Below are 13,220 nucleotides of genomic sequence, written 5' to 3'. Positions count from 1 at the left end.
ATGGACAAATATACAGAGACATTCTTGATAAAAGTCAGCTGTCATGAAACGAGGGTGGACATTTCAGCAAGACAATGATCCCAAACCTACAGGCAAGAAAACTCTCAATTGGTTTCAGAGATGGAGAATAAAGCTGCTAGAATGGCCCAGCCAATAACCTGACTTGATACTAGAAGTAGATACTAAGGAACCTTCAAGATTTGAAGACTGTTTGTGTGGAAGAATGGGCCTAAATCACACCTGAGCAATGTATGCGACTAATTTCTCCATACAGGAGGCGTCTTTAAGCTGTCGTTACCAACAAAGGCTTTTGTTCAAAACTTTTTCCCTGTCTCATTCCATTTCATAATTGAATTGAATTGAGTTTTGTTTTCTTTGCATGCATGGATTATTGGGGATGTAAACGACATCTGGTGAAAATTCGATGTCAACGGCACCTCAGAGAAATATATTTACTGAGAAAAATGGTGACGTGTTCAATATTGATTATTAATTATTACATTATATTTTAATATACCATATTATTCATGTAATCAGCTTTCTAAATAAATATACTAAACTAAGTGGGCCCCTAATGTTTTTACATTTTCATGTTTGTATGTATAGGTAGATTTTGAGAATTATGTAACGCCTGTAAAATGTTAATATGAATACCTTACAATTACCCCCCCCCCACATTCTTTTACCTGCAGTAAGACACACGCGCACACACGTTTAAGTCTTGGGGTGCGGTTTATTTCTTAAGCTGTTCCAGAGGGAAGTGTATGTGTGTACGTGTGTGCACAGTGTACTTAATGACCCTGTCATGTGCCTCCAGGCCTGCACACTGTGTCTCTGTCATATGGTCTTTATTGCCATAGTTTTTGTTTACGTGCATGACTGTGTGTGTGCGTCTCTGTGAGAACACATGTCCACATATCAGTTATTCATGTTGAGTAAACATCCCTCCTGCAGGGTAGAGAAAAGATTGCTGCAAGTTCAGCATAATATATTTTAGTTGCTGAACCCACAAAAATGTTTCATTTGTATCCGAATGCATTGTACATTCTTACATATAAATATGGTCTTGTTGTTCTGTTTGTGACCGAACCCTTTCTCACACACGCATGCTCACAAACAAAGTCAAATCCGCATTGCCAGTCACATTTCCATACTGCAGTAAAAACATGTCAACCACCTTCTCTCTCCCTCAAGCTATTATTTGCATGCCTGCGTGTGTGTGATTTGGTGCTGTGTGTGTGTGCGTGTGTGTGTGTGTTTTTATGCTCCGTTTCAGCTTCACTCAGTAAAGCTGATGAGTAAGCGAAACATCCGAGGGAGAACCAGAAAAGGGAATTCAGCCTAATATTATTTTAAGTACACATGAAACAGCAGTTGTGATTGTCCGATTGTGACCTTTCTAAAGGAACAGTGCAGCTCAGAATGTTTATGTCCATTTTTCCAGCGATTTCAGAACGTCGGGTTTTCTCAATCCTTGACGCTCAGCAGTGACATGAACTTGTAATCACAGCCAGAACCCGGCGTTTCCTCAGAGGGTCCGGTATCGGGCACCAGCTGCAGCAGACATGCTGTGAAATGCAGGAGATGAGATACAAATCACCTCTATAAATACTTATCTCTCAGGAACCAGTAGGTCACAAACACACGATGCTTCTGGTCTGTTTTTCCTACTGTATCTGTACATAATACAGTAGTTTATAATACTCTACAATATAGTGTAACCATTTAAAATCTCGACCTTACCGTGCATTAGTTTTTAATGTCACTGTTGTTTATATATAATCTGATTATACGTAATCGTTTGCATTTAAAATAAATAACACATAATACATAAACAATTGATAAGTCTCGTTTTGGCGCTTTGTGTAGCCCTGCGTGTTTGTTTCGATCATGCAGATACCTAAACAAATTAGCGAACAGTTTAAAACAACATAAACGGAAAATCTTGCGCAATCGGAAAGCGTCGCAAATGAGTCATTTAATTTCCCTGAGCAATAAACAAAGATGTGTTTCTACAAGTAGAGCGTGAGATTTCCCCATTTTATCGCTCGGAGAATGCAATCTTTTAAAATGCGAATTGCCGAAGATTCTTCTTTTGTGATACAAATAATCTATAAGTCTGCTGGATCCGATATCCAAGTTTTACTACTTTATTTGAAGTCATGGGTCAGCAGGGATAATTTGACTGATGCGCTCGTATGACAGATACAATCGAAGCAAGTCATTTTTTTAGACATGTAAATCTGTGACAGCGTACATAAACAAAACAGTATTCGTTCTCTGTTTAAGTAAACAGTCTTTTTTTCCGGTCCAAATACTTTCATTCCACATCCACAAAGAATAACATAGAGAGAACATACAGTAGAAGATGCGATTTGTGAATGCAGACACTTATTGAAAGACTACTTTGGAGCCTCCTTTCAAAATGACATTTGAAGGGAATTTACTGAAAGACTAATTTGACGTAGTTTATGAAAGGCATTGACATTTCAACACAGATCTTTGTGTCAACTAATTCACATCTCATTGTATAGAGCGGCTTTTCAGCAAAGCACAGATTTCAACCTAAACACACAACCATCTCTCTTCCTCCCTCTCTCTCCGTCTCTAACCAAGGTCTCTTATTCTCTTTCAAATTGAAACTATGCACCATTCATAGGCATTCAAAACTGTACAGTAAAAATGCAAGACACCAATAGTTTGACTTTACAGATGTTTCACAGAATCGGTCATGTGACTTATTTTGTGTCACGGCATTGTACTTCTTCTTTATAGAGAAGTACCGATATATCGGCCAATAATCTGTATCGGTCAATAAAAGCAAGACTTTCAGGCCGTAATCAAAAGAGGGCAGGAAAATGCAATTAATTTGTGCTCCGTGTCTAGAAAACGTAAAGAAACATCACCAGTTTGATGTTCAATATTAATAGTCATTACATGCATTAATAACACTCAGAAAGATAAGAAATATACATTTAATATTCATAATCGGTTTCGGCAGATATCACGCCAAATAATCGGCCATCCGTATCGGTATAGAGAAATTGAGTATCGGTGCAGCTCAGATTTTATATACTACGTTTATCGCTTTAGGTGACATTGTATTTGTTTATATCTACTAGCCAGCACATGCGTTATTTGGTTATGTTTATTAACGTATTTAATGTCTATATATACAATTATTACATTATGGTATTTCTATTGCTTTGAAACGTTATACTTTTTGTGGCTATAATGTTTAAAACGATATGATGCATCCTAAAGAATACATTTATTGCAGTATTGGATATTTTATTGTAAATGTTTGTCAATGAATGTATGTAGCCGATATATGAACGAGTAAACAAGCAATGCAATTAATAAACAACCGCTTACATAAGTGTTTTAAATGGAGGTGGTATTTCTTTGCGATCCTGCTGTCATGAATTTCACCGGTTAATGTCGTGTAAGGCCCCGGGGCCTTTTAAAGGCACAGTGAAAATGATATACTGCCGGCAATTAGCATGGATACCCAATTAAACGAATGGCCATTCTGAATAGCTGCATTGGTGAGCATGTGTGTTCTCTGGTGTAGATGACTGTTGAAAAAATAAACACGCAGGGAAGTGGCCAATTTGTCATTTTAATTGCACCGCTGCGTGTGCAGTTGAATTTCTGCCAATGGAGGCACGCATGCACACATGCGCGCGCATTCATCTGGCCACAAATGCATTCACATTAGAACTGGGTGAAAAAATTATAGCCGTATATTTTTCAGGTTTCGTTCAATGATTCCCTTAAAATGTTTTTGTTTTTACTCTTAATAGTGTTAGTTACGATGCTGCGTCATGTGACCTGCGAGAGAAATATGTAAATCTGCAGAGCTTTAAGGATTAACATTTGTGTAAATAATCACTCGCAACCAATTTTGGCTTCATTTATTGTCGTCTAAATTGACTGTCCATTTCCATGTTGCGTACAATTTATCTTCCGGATGCTGGATAAATCATTTTTTATATCCAAGGATATAATAGCGGTTTGGAGCCGCAGGGTTAAACAGGCATGTGGCGAACTGAATTTACATGCAATTAGTAATGCTGTTAAGAGTCTGGTGATGTCAGACGACATCAGCGTCTTCATCTATCTACGTGGCTCGGGTTCAGTGATGCCAGTGTGCGCGAGAATCGGGTGCCAGTCAGCCGGAGGCGCGTTCAGAAGTGCTTAAAAAATGAGAAATGAAGCTCTCAGAGAGAGGTTGGTGAGATTCCAGGGCACACTTGGATGTGCCCCTTGTATTCTTTTATAGTTAAAAATGCACGATTTTTATTTTAAGAAATAAACCCACCAGCTTAATATATCACATAAACATCATCCGCTTTGTAAACCTGCATTGTCTCCAGCGTTTCGTAGCTTTGATAGCACCTCCGCACGGGACGTGAGAATTCCTGTCAATTTTAACGCATTAGCTCATGTTTTGAGCAGCGATGGCGTGAAGTGAAATGGTCTGATTACACCTCAGGGGGTAAAAAGACAGAAGCCACTCTACGCTTCCCGATGCCATTACTCACCGCAGCTTGATATAATGACGCCGTCTTCCCAACGTACAATTTTCACAATATTATTCTGTGTTGAAATAGCTCAGACTACCAACAATGTGAGGGAGGCTGGAATAGTGTTGTTTTAGTGATTTGTGTGTGTGTGTGAGGTTACATGTTTGTTTCAATACAGATGTGACAAATGGCCTCCGTGAGCATGCTGTGTGTAATCGAGCACAAATAGAGACGCGGGCGGTCAGGGCACTGACACATGCAGTTTTACCCGAAAGCTGAGTTTCTTTATTTAAGCCATTGTCTGTCTTTCTCAGTCAATGGTTCTCTGTGTTTTGGCAACAGGGGCGAAACATCTGGTTTGTTCCAAAAACTAATTTAAAGGTGTCGTAGGTGTGATACAAACAACATGGTTCGAAAGAATGCTGAGATGGGACTTTTAATAGGTCAGCTATTTGGGAATCTGAGGGTGCAAAGTATTGACAAAAATGAAGTTGTCCACCGGAGGCGCAGTAGTAGGCCGTTGCTAAGAAATTGGTAAATTTGTTTTAACGCTCTCTATCGGCTTACCGCTGTAATGACTATGTAGATAGTAGATGAACATTAAAGCAGAAATTGGAAGCTTTACATAGATACCAAAGTTGAGTGTGTGATGCCGAAAGAGCGGGCAACAGCGAGCGATGTTTGTAGAAGTGTTTCCGGACATTTTTGTTCATGATTTTGCTGCATCCACTACTAAAATTAAGATTTTATTTACGGTAGGAAATGCGCCAAATTTCGGATACATAATGGAACATGATCTTTCCTTAACATTCGAATGACTTTTGGCATAAAAGCAATATCTATCATGTATTGTTGGCTATTGCTACAAAAATACCTGTGCTATTTTTGGCTGGTTTTGTATTCCAGGGTCACATATGAATGTCGATTGTAGAGGTGAAATAATCTGGATTTGGGTAAAATTTATTAAAGTGTTCAAGTTAATTTGGAAGAATTAAGATTTAAAAGATTTTTTATAAATATTGACTTTGTTGCAGACATGACAAACCTGAACTCAGTTTGAGGCATCGTTGAGACTCATCTTACTCTAATTGAGACATTTATGATATTTCTGATTCTTTCTCTCATCCGAGACTCAAGCAAATGTTTTATTTGCTCTCCATTTAGTATCATTTAGTATCATGGATGTGAATGAGAAGTAATTGAGATATTAAAGAGACCTCATCTGCTATATTCGCAATACCTCATTTTGTCCAAATTCTAAGCTAGCATCACAAATACGCTTTTGCATCCCGGTTTTTAAAGCCCATTACCGGTAAAACCCTTTATGTTTTATAGGTTTCATCACAAAAGATGATTTAAATGTCGGTTGTCTCAGAGCAGCAGTTGTGCGTATAAAGCTTACTGCCAAAACAGATACTACCGCATTAACTGTGAATCAATAAAGCACTGGTTCAGTTCCGGAAATCTTAAATCGATTCTACAGTGCCCGACATTTCCTTGCGGACCTGCGAGGGCTTCAGACGTGTTATATAAGAAACTTTATTAGCTGAATGTTTTTACTAGTAAGGCAGACAACACAATAAAGTGCAAAATTTGCATTTGGAAAATTTTGATAAACACTGTCATCAAAATATCCAATAAATGCTAAATTGAAAGACTTCAGGACAAAGATGTTTGGTGGTACAGTTTTCTATGGTGCATGTACTATGGGTAACTTGTATGACTTTCTTTTTATATTTAAAAGAAAGTTGGAAGCCAAACAACATTGACCCCATTGACTTGCACGGTATGGACACTAAACCACTAAAAAAATACTCAAAATATCTTCTTTTGTGTTCAACAAGACCCGTTGTAGATTTTAAAGGGGGACATATAAACTAAAGAAGACCATGAAACAGACATAACGATCTCTCTCCGTCCAGACGGGAGCTTGCGGTGTGTTTACACGGCACACAGAAACGTGTGGGCCAATAATAGGTCTTGACAGTGATGTGACAGCACAAAGCTCAAGGGCATCGAAAGGCGAAATCCAAAGGCAAACACACATGTAGACACACAGGCATTCGGACCTGATCTGTACCACAGCCGGATGACCAGTAAGCACCTGGTCACACTAGCTTAAAGGGATAGCTCCCCCAAAAAAGAAAATGATGTTATCATTGACTCACCCTCATGTCATTCCAAACCTGAATGAGTTTCTTTCTTCAGCAGAATGATATTTTAAAGAATTTGGATAACCAAACAAAACTGGCACCATTGACTTCCATTATTTGGAGACAATCACCCAAGACATTTCTCAGAATCATTAAATTCCTATCCTATTATAAACTATGTATCAGATATGAGGTTTCTTTCTCCATTTTCTTTCTTCTGTTTATGTGTTGTTTTAATATCTAAATAATGTTAGCAAATGTAAGCTGAATTGACAATGGTATATCTCAGAGAGTGTTTTGTGTCGTAGGATAAATGGCAAACACTACGGCAGTTTAACACAGGCAAATTAACATTTCTTCAGGGCATCACTCAGCTCTGCGTGTGCGTGTGCGTGCAAGTCTGGGTTTGGGTGATAAGCGGTGTTTTATATATGAAATAACTCTTGGCTATTAAGTGCTAGCTTGAGCGATTAATATACGCTCTTTGAAATTCTAGTTGAGCAGTCCTGTGCGTGTCTAACTTCAGATTATAATTCGCATTATGGAAATGAATTCGCTGAGTCACACGACAAGGACATTGTATTTACAGTTTCAAATGAGGAAATCCCATGATGAGATTGGCCATGTCCGCCACTTGAGACCAAACTTCTTGAGACCAAAACCACTTGGGAATTGGCAAAAACCAGTTAGGCCTAGCTGTTCTTTGCAATGGCATGTTTTTTTACAAAGAACTGATCTGATACAACCCAAATCCTAAAACTAAGCAACAATGAAACGGGATAAACTGGTCACCGATCTCCAAAACGCTTGACGCAAGAACAATTTCACCTCTTTAATATCAATGCCAAATAGATTTTCCCCATTTAAATGAGGCACTTTGCTTTCTAATCTTCAAGGAATAAGAAACCGGTCAGCCGTGCAACATACCGCACGACACGCCTGATTTCAATATATTCGATATTGCATATGGAAGAAGCGAGGCGTGTAAATTCAAAGCCGTGTTAGCCATCAGATCATTTCTGAGTTGTCCACAAGACAAGTCTATTAAGGCACGGACTCCGGTGTAAACCCCTGCTGTCGCGACGAATGTTATACATCAAAACACGCCGCGGCTGTTGAATGTGGTTCGCTTGTATTCTTAATGAAACTCATTTGAATGAGTCATTTATCAGGGCAAAAACACAGCTGCTCGCCTCTCCGAGCCCTCGAATCTGCATCAGGGATCTAAATTAAAAAGCATGTATTAACATTTCGCAAAGGACTGCTGGGGGTGGACAAGCTCTGTTTGAAAAGCTAGTCTTTATTCCGAATACTCTTGTTTTATTAATATCAATAATCGGTTGTTATATTACTTTGCTTAATAGCACTTTTTGTATATGTTTAATGTCTTTTTAAGGCAGAATGTATAGTTTATCTCACATTTGTGGCATTCCAGTGTTTAGAAATACCATAGTAAACTGTAGTTACAATTCTGGATACTGTAGTGTTAATGAGCCTTATTGTTTTTAATATTAGTTTATTATAATACAGTTTATCAATTTACTTAAGTTATTACTATAGATTACCATAATATCTTCTGAAATTATGATATTCTATCGTATTATTACTATACTACACTGTGCTGTAGAATACTACCATTTACTTCCCACACAAATAAATATTGTGGTATACTATAGTATACGGTAGAATTACTGGATACTGCCGTTTTTACACTATAGTAACTATTATAGTATACTACAGTAATTACAACAGCTTATCAATTTACTATAGATAATACTACAGAATATTACAGTAGCTTATAAAATGATGGTACTTTTTAGTATTATTACTATAATATGCTATATGACTTCCCACTCAAAGAAATACCGTAGTATATTGAAGTAAACTGTAGTCAAAATACCGGATACTATAGTATTTCTAACCTTACTATAGTAAACAATAAAGTGTGGTACCATATTTACTACAGCTAACATAGTGAATACTACAGAATACGCTATATGTATGCGGTTTACTTTCCACATAAAGAAATACTATAGTAAAATTCCTAGATGTTTTAAACCTTACTATAGTAAATATTAATTACTACAGCTTATCAATTTACAATAGTTAACAGAATGCTACAGTATCTTATTAAATAATGATTCTCAATAGTATTATTACTATAATATCCCCTGTTGTAGTATACTACAATTTATTTCCCACTCTCCCAAACTGTAGTCAAACTACTAGATACTATAGTGTTTTTTAACCTAACTATAGTATATAATAAAGTGTAGTACATAGTAAGTATAGTACCGTATTTACTACAGTTTATCTATCTACTGTAGTACTATAGAAAGCATACTATAGTAATTATACTATTCCGTTGCATTATTACTGTAACGAATTGTACTATAGTATACCACAACTTACTGTGCTAAGTGCTATAGTATACTACGCTAATTTCACGTAGGTTGTTATATTTAATTCCAGTCACATATTTCTTTCTCTTTGTTCATGAGCCCTTTGTTTTTACAGGTCCTGTATTTCACGGATGACACCACACTGTTTCTCAACCGTAAGGATCTCTCCATGGATGCACCTGCGGGTTTGATCTCCCTGGATCAGCCACATACTGTTTGACATCATGTGACATCTGCTGAACCTCTGACACTGAAAGAGACAGGTGTGTGTGTGTGCGTGTGTGTTCACATGTGTTGCTTTAAATGGGCTGGACGTGACCTATAAACCTTACTGTCCCTGAACTGCACATTAAGGGTTTGCGTGTGTGTTTATAACCTTGAAGGTCAGGCTGTGATGTACGTTTGGTAATGATGTGTGTGCGCGCGCCCTGCAGATCAACGCTCTCTTTTGTTTTTGATCTTTACCGCCTTGACTTTTGGGTAAAAAAAAAAGACAGAAATGTTGGCGTATAGACAAAACCCCCCCAAAATGCACGCGCATCTTTGCAGACACAACAAGAGCAATAACATCAGACATCAGGCTAAACAAAACATGAAAATACCATTCGTTTTAGGTGAAGGCTTTGTTATTCTTTCATCTTTTACACATAGTGTTTTTCTTTCATAAATAGCGTGACCTTCACCAAATTGAATGCCAACTTTAAAAAAAAAAGGTTGTAAATGGGTAAAACTGGGTTGCAGATTTATAAAGATCAATAACCACTTAAATTGTTTGGGTTATAGATGGAGAGTCTTTTATTAATATCATGAAAGACACGCGTGTACTGTCATTATCTCCTCTTTGATTTGTGTTTTGTACTCTTGGCAGACCGCCAGATGAATCCGGACGCCCTTCATTTTTGGTATTATTTTGCTAAATGATAACTAATGCACGGAGTAAACCACCAGTGTGGTGATAATATCAGATGGCTTTTTTATAAACTATACGTGTACCATTACAGGACTTTTGTATGGAACCAAAATACAACAAAAAAAAAGGTTATAGTGCTATTCTGTGTGTCCATAATACCGTGATAATACCCTGATCCTTTTATTACATTCCCCTTTTTTTATGCTATTGTCCTTATATAACCCGTACAATCGTATGTTGTACTGCACGACTTGCTTTGCAAGGCAATCTTTTTTTTTTTGCTGTTGACGGGGCAGTTTTGCTTGACGCGAACGAGAGTTTTGATGCGGGAAGGGTGAGCTGTCGCAGTGAGTTTGCAGCGTTTTCAGTGACGAGAAACGTAATGGAGTTATTTCTACAGACAGGGCCGTGATGAGACCACCCGAGGATTTCGCACACATACAGGATGCTGCGGGGACAGCCGTCCCCAGATGCTTTAAACCGGGCACAGTAAGGCAAAGGTCACGTCTTTATTTGGCAAGGTCATCAATGTCCCGGGAGGTTAGCCGAGTGATGTTTCATACTTAAGTGATTTTGAAGACGTTTCAGACTCGATAACTTGCGAAATCATCTACATTTTATTCATCATGTCATCCCTTTTAAAGTCGTGCCACCAAAACCATTAAAACACCACGTTTGTAGCAATCAACACTTTTTACAAAATCTCAAATCACCTGCGCTGAACAATGATCTACATCATCTTTAAAAAAATAAGTTGAGCCTAGTTATTTGTTGAATATCTGTCACTTACCATATTGAAGAGCTCCACTAAGCATCTGTTATCTCTAAGAAATGCATCTGATTGACGTTTGGTGGACGTGACCCTTAACCAACCCAATTATAACGCGTTCTATAAGACTGACAAGTCATTCAGACAACCTCTCTCTCTCTCTCTCTATTGGTGCTCATTGGCATTCGATTGTGTCCTCTGCTATTCCGTTCAGGTCATCTGTCCTTGACCCCTGTTTTTTTGTGCATACTCTTCTTTCCGGTTGTTTCTCTGATTTGCTCTTCAGTGTGTTTGCCGTATCCCTCCGAGAGCTTTTCACGTGTCTCCTAACAACTCCCAGAATGCAACGCCACACACCACAAAACTGACAATTAGAGAAATGAGAAGCGAAGTGGTGTTCTGAGACAGAAAATGATTGGATCTTATGTGTGTGCGTGTGTTTGTGTTGACTGCTACATAACTAACTTGATTTACTTTTCTCATAGCAATTTGTAGCAATTACCGTTATCAAATAAAACGGGGTAATCCGGCATTGGAATAGTTACCTTTTCACCGCGTGTTTTATTAAAGATCGTCTTATTGGGACAAAAAACTGTTGCTGGAGTCAGTCTCACATAATCACATGGGATTAAATTAGTATTTCCTAAACTCTGTTTGGATTTCTGATGCTTTGCTTTTGTTAAACTGGCAGTACGGAGACGCATTATTTGCACACCTGTTTCATTTGAACGTCACCGAACAAAAACTCTAGGAGTGGATGGACAGAACAAAACAAATCACCTGTGCAAACAAAAGTAACCAAATTTATGTTTCCTGATTCTTCCATCGTCTGTTAAGGAAATCACACTGGATTAAGGAAACACAAAAATACACGGAACAAGCTCAGAGGACCACAGTTTACAGTTAATTCTACAAATGAAATAAAATAAAAATTATTTGATAAAGTTAAACAAAAAATGTTATTTCTAATAATGTAACTAAATTTAGAATGAAAATGAAAAAGATAAAAACATAAAAGAATTTCATATAAAAAAAAACTGCAACCGCTACTGGTCATCTTGCAATGTTTGTCGACGTTATGAATGGGTCATTCAATGGTAATGATGACCCGTAGGTCATTTGACCAAGATAGTATAAATATGGTATGTAACTGGACCGTCTTGGTTATCTTGGTTACCAGATCATAAAGGTGACGTTGTTTTATTCGTCTTCCAAGTAGTCTTTAAAATACAGTTGTTCGATTTGTCTTTCAAGCAGTCTTTCAAGTAGTCTTCCAAGTAGTCTTCCGAGTAGTCATAAAAATACAGTTATTTTATTTGTCTTGGAAGTAGTCGTTTGAGTAGTCTTTCAAGTAATCTTTCGATTAGTCTTCCGATTAGTCTTCCGAGTAGTCATACAAATACAGTTATTTTATTTGTCTTGGAAGTAATCTTTTGAGTAGTCTTTCAAGTAATCTTCCGATTAGTCTTCCGAGTAGTCATAAAAATACAGTTATTTTATTTGTCTTGGAAGTAGTCTTTTGAGTAGTCTTTCAAGTAATCTTTCGATTAGTCTTCCGAGTACTCTTTCGATTAGTCTTCCGAGTAGTCATAAAAATACAGTTATTTTATTTGTCTTGGAAGTAGTCTTTTGAGTAGTCTTTCAAGTAATCTTTCGATTAGTCTTCCGAGTAGTCATAAAAATACAGTTATTTTATTTGTCTTGGAAGTAATCTTTTGAGTAGTCTTTCAAGTAGTCTTCCGATTAGTCTTCCGAGTAGTCTTCCGATTAGTCTTCCGAGTAGTCTTCCGATTAGTCTTCCGAGTAGTCATTAAAAATACAGTTATTTTATTTGTCTTGGAAGAAGTCTTTTGAGTAGTCTTGCAAGTAGTCTTCCGATTAGTCTTCTGAGTAATCATAAAAATACAGTTATTTTATTTGTCTTGGAAGTAATCTTTTGAGTAGTCTTTCAAGTAGTCTTCCGATTAATCTTCCGAGTAGTCTTCCGATTAGTCTTCCGAGTAGTCTTCCGATTAGTCTTCCGAGTAGTCATAAAAATACAGTTATTTTATTTGTCTTTGAAGTAGTCTTTTGAGTAGTCTTTCAAGTAGTCTTCCGATTAGTCTTCCGAGTAGTCATAAAAATACAGTTATTTTATTTGTCTTTCAAGTAGTCTTCCGATTAGTCTTCTGAGTAGTCTTCCGTTTAGTTTTCCGAGTAGTCATAAAAATACAGTTTTTTTATTTGTCTTGGAAGTAATCTTTTGAGTAGTCTTTCAAGTAATCTTCCGATTAGTCTTCCAAGTAGTCTTCCGATTAGTTTTCCGAGTAGTCATAAAAATACAGTTATTTTATTTGTCTTTCAAGTAGTCTTCCGATTAGTCTTCTGAGTAGTCTTCCGTTTAGTTTTCCGAGTAGTCATAAAAATACAGTTTTTTTATTTGTCTTGGAAGTAATCTTTTGAGTAGTCTTTCAAGTA

This window comes from Barbatula barbatula, assembly GCF_947034865.1.
Source record: "Barbatula barbatula genome assembly, chromosome: 13".
Taxonomy (NCBI): Eukaryota; Metazoa; Chordata; class Actinopteri; order Cypriniformes; family Nemacheilidae; genus Barbatula; species Barbatula barbatula.
The sequence above is the reverse complement of the archived record's forward strand: the minus strand, read 5'-3'. Positions refer to the sequence as shown.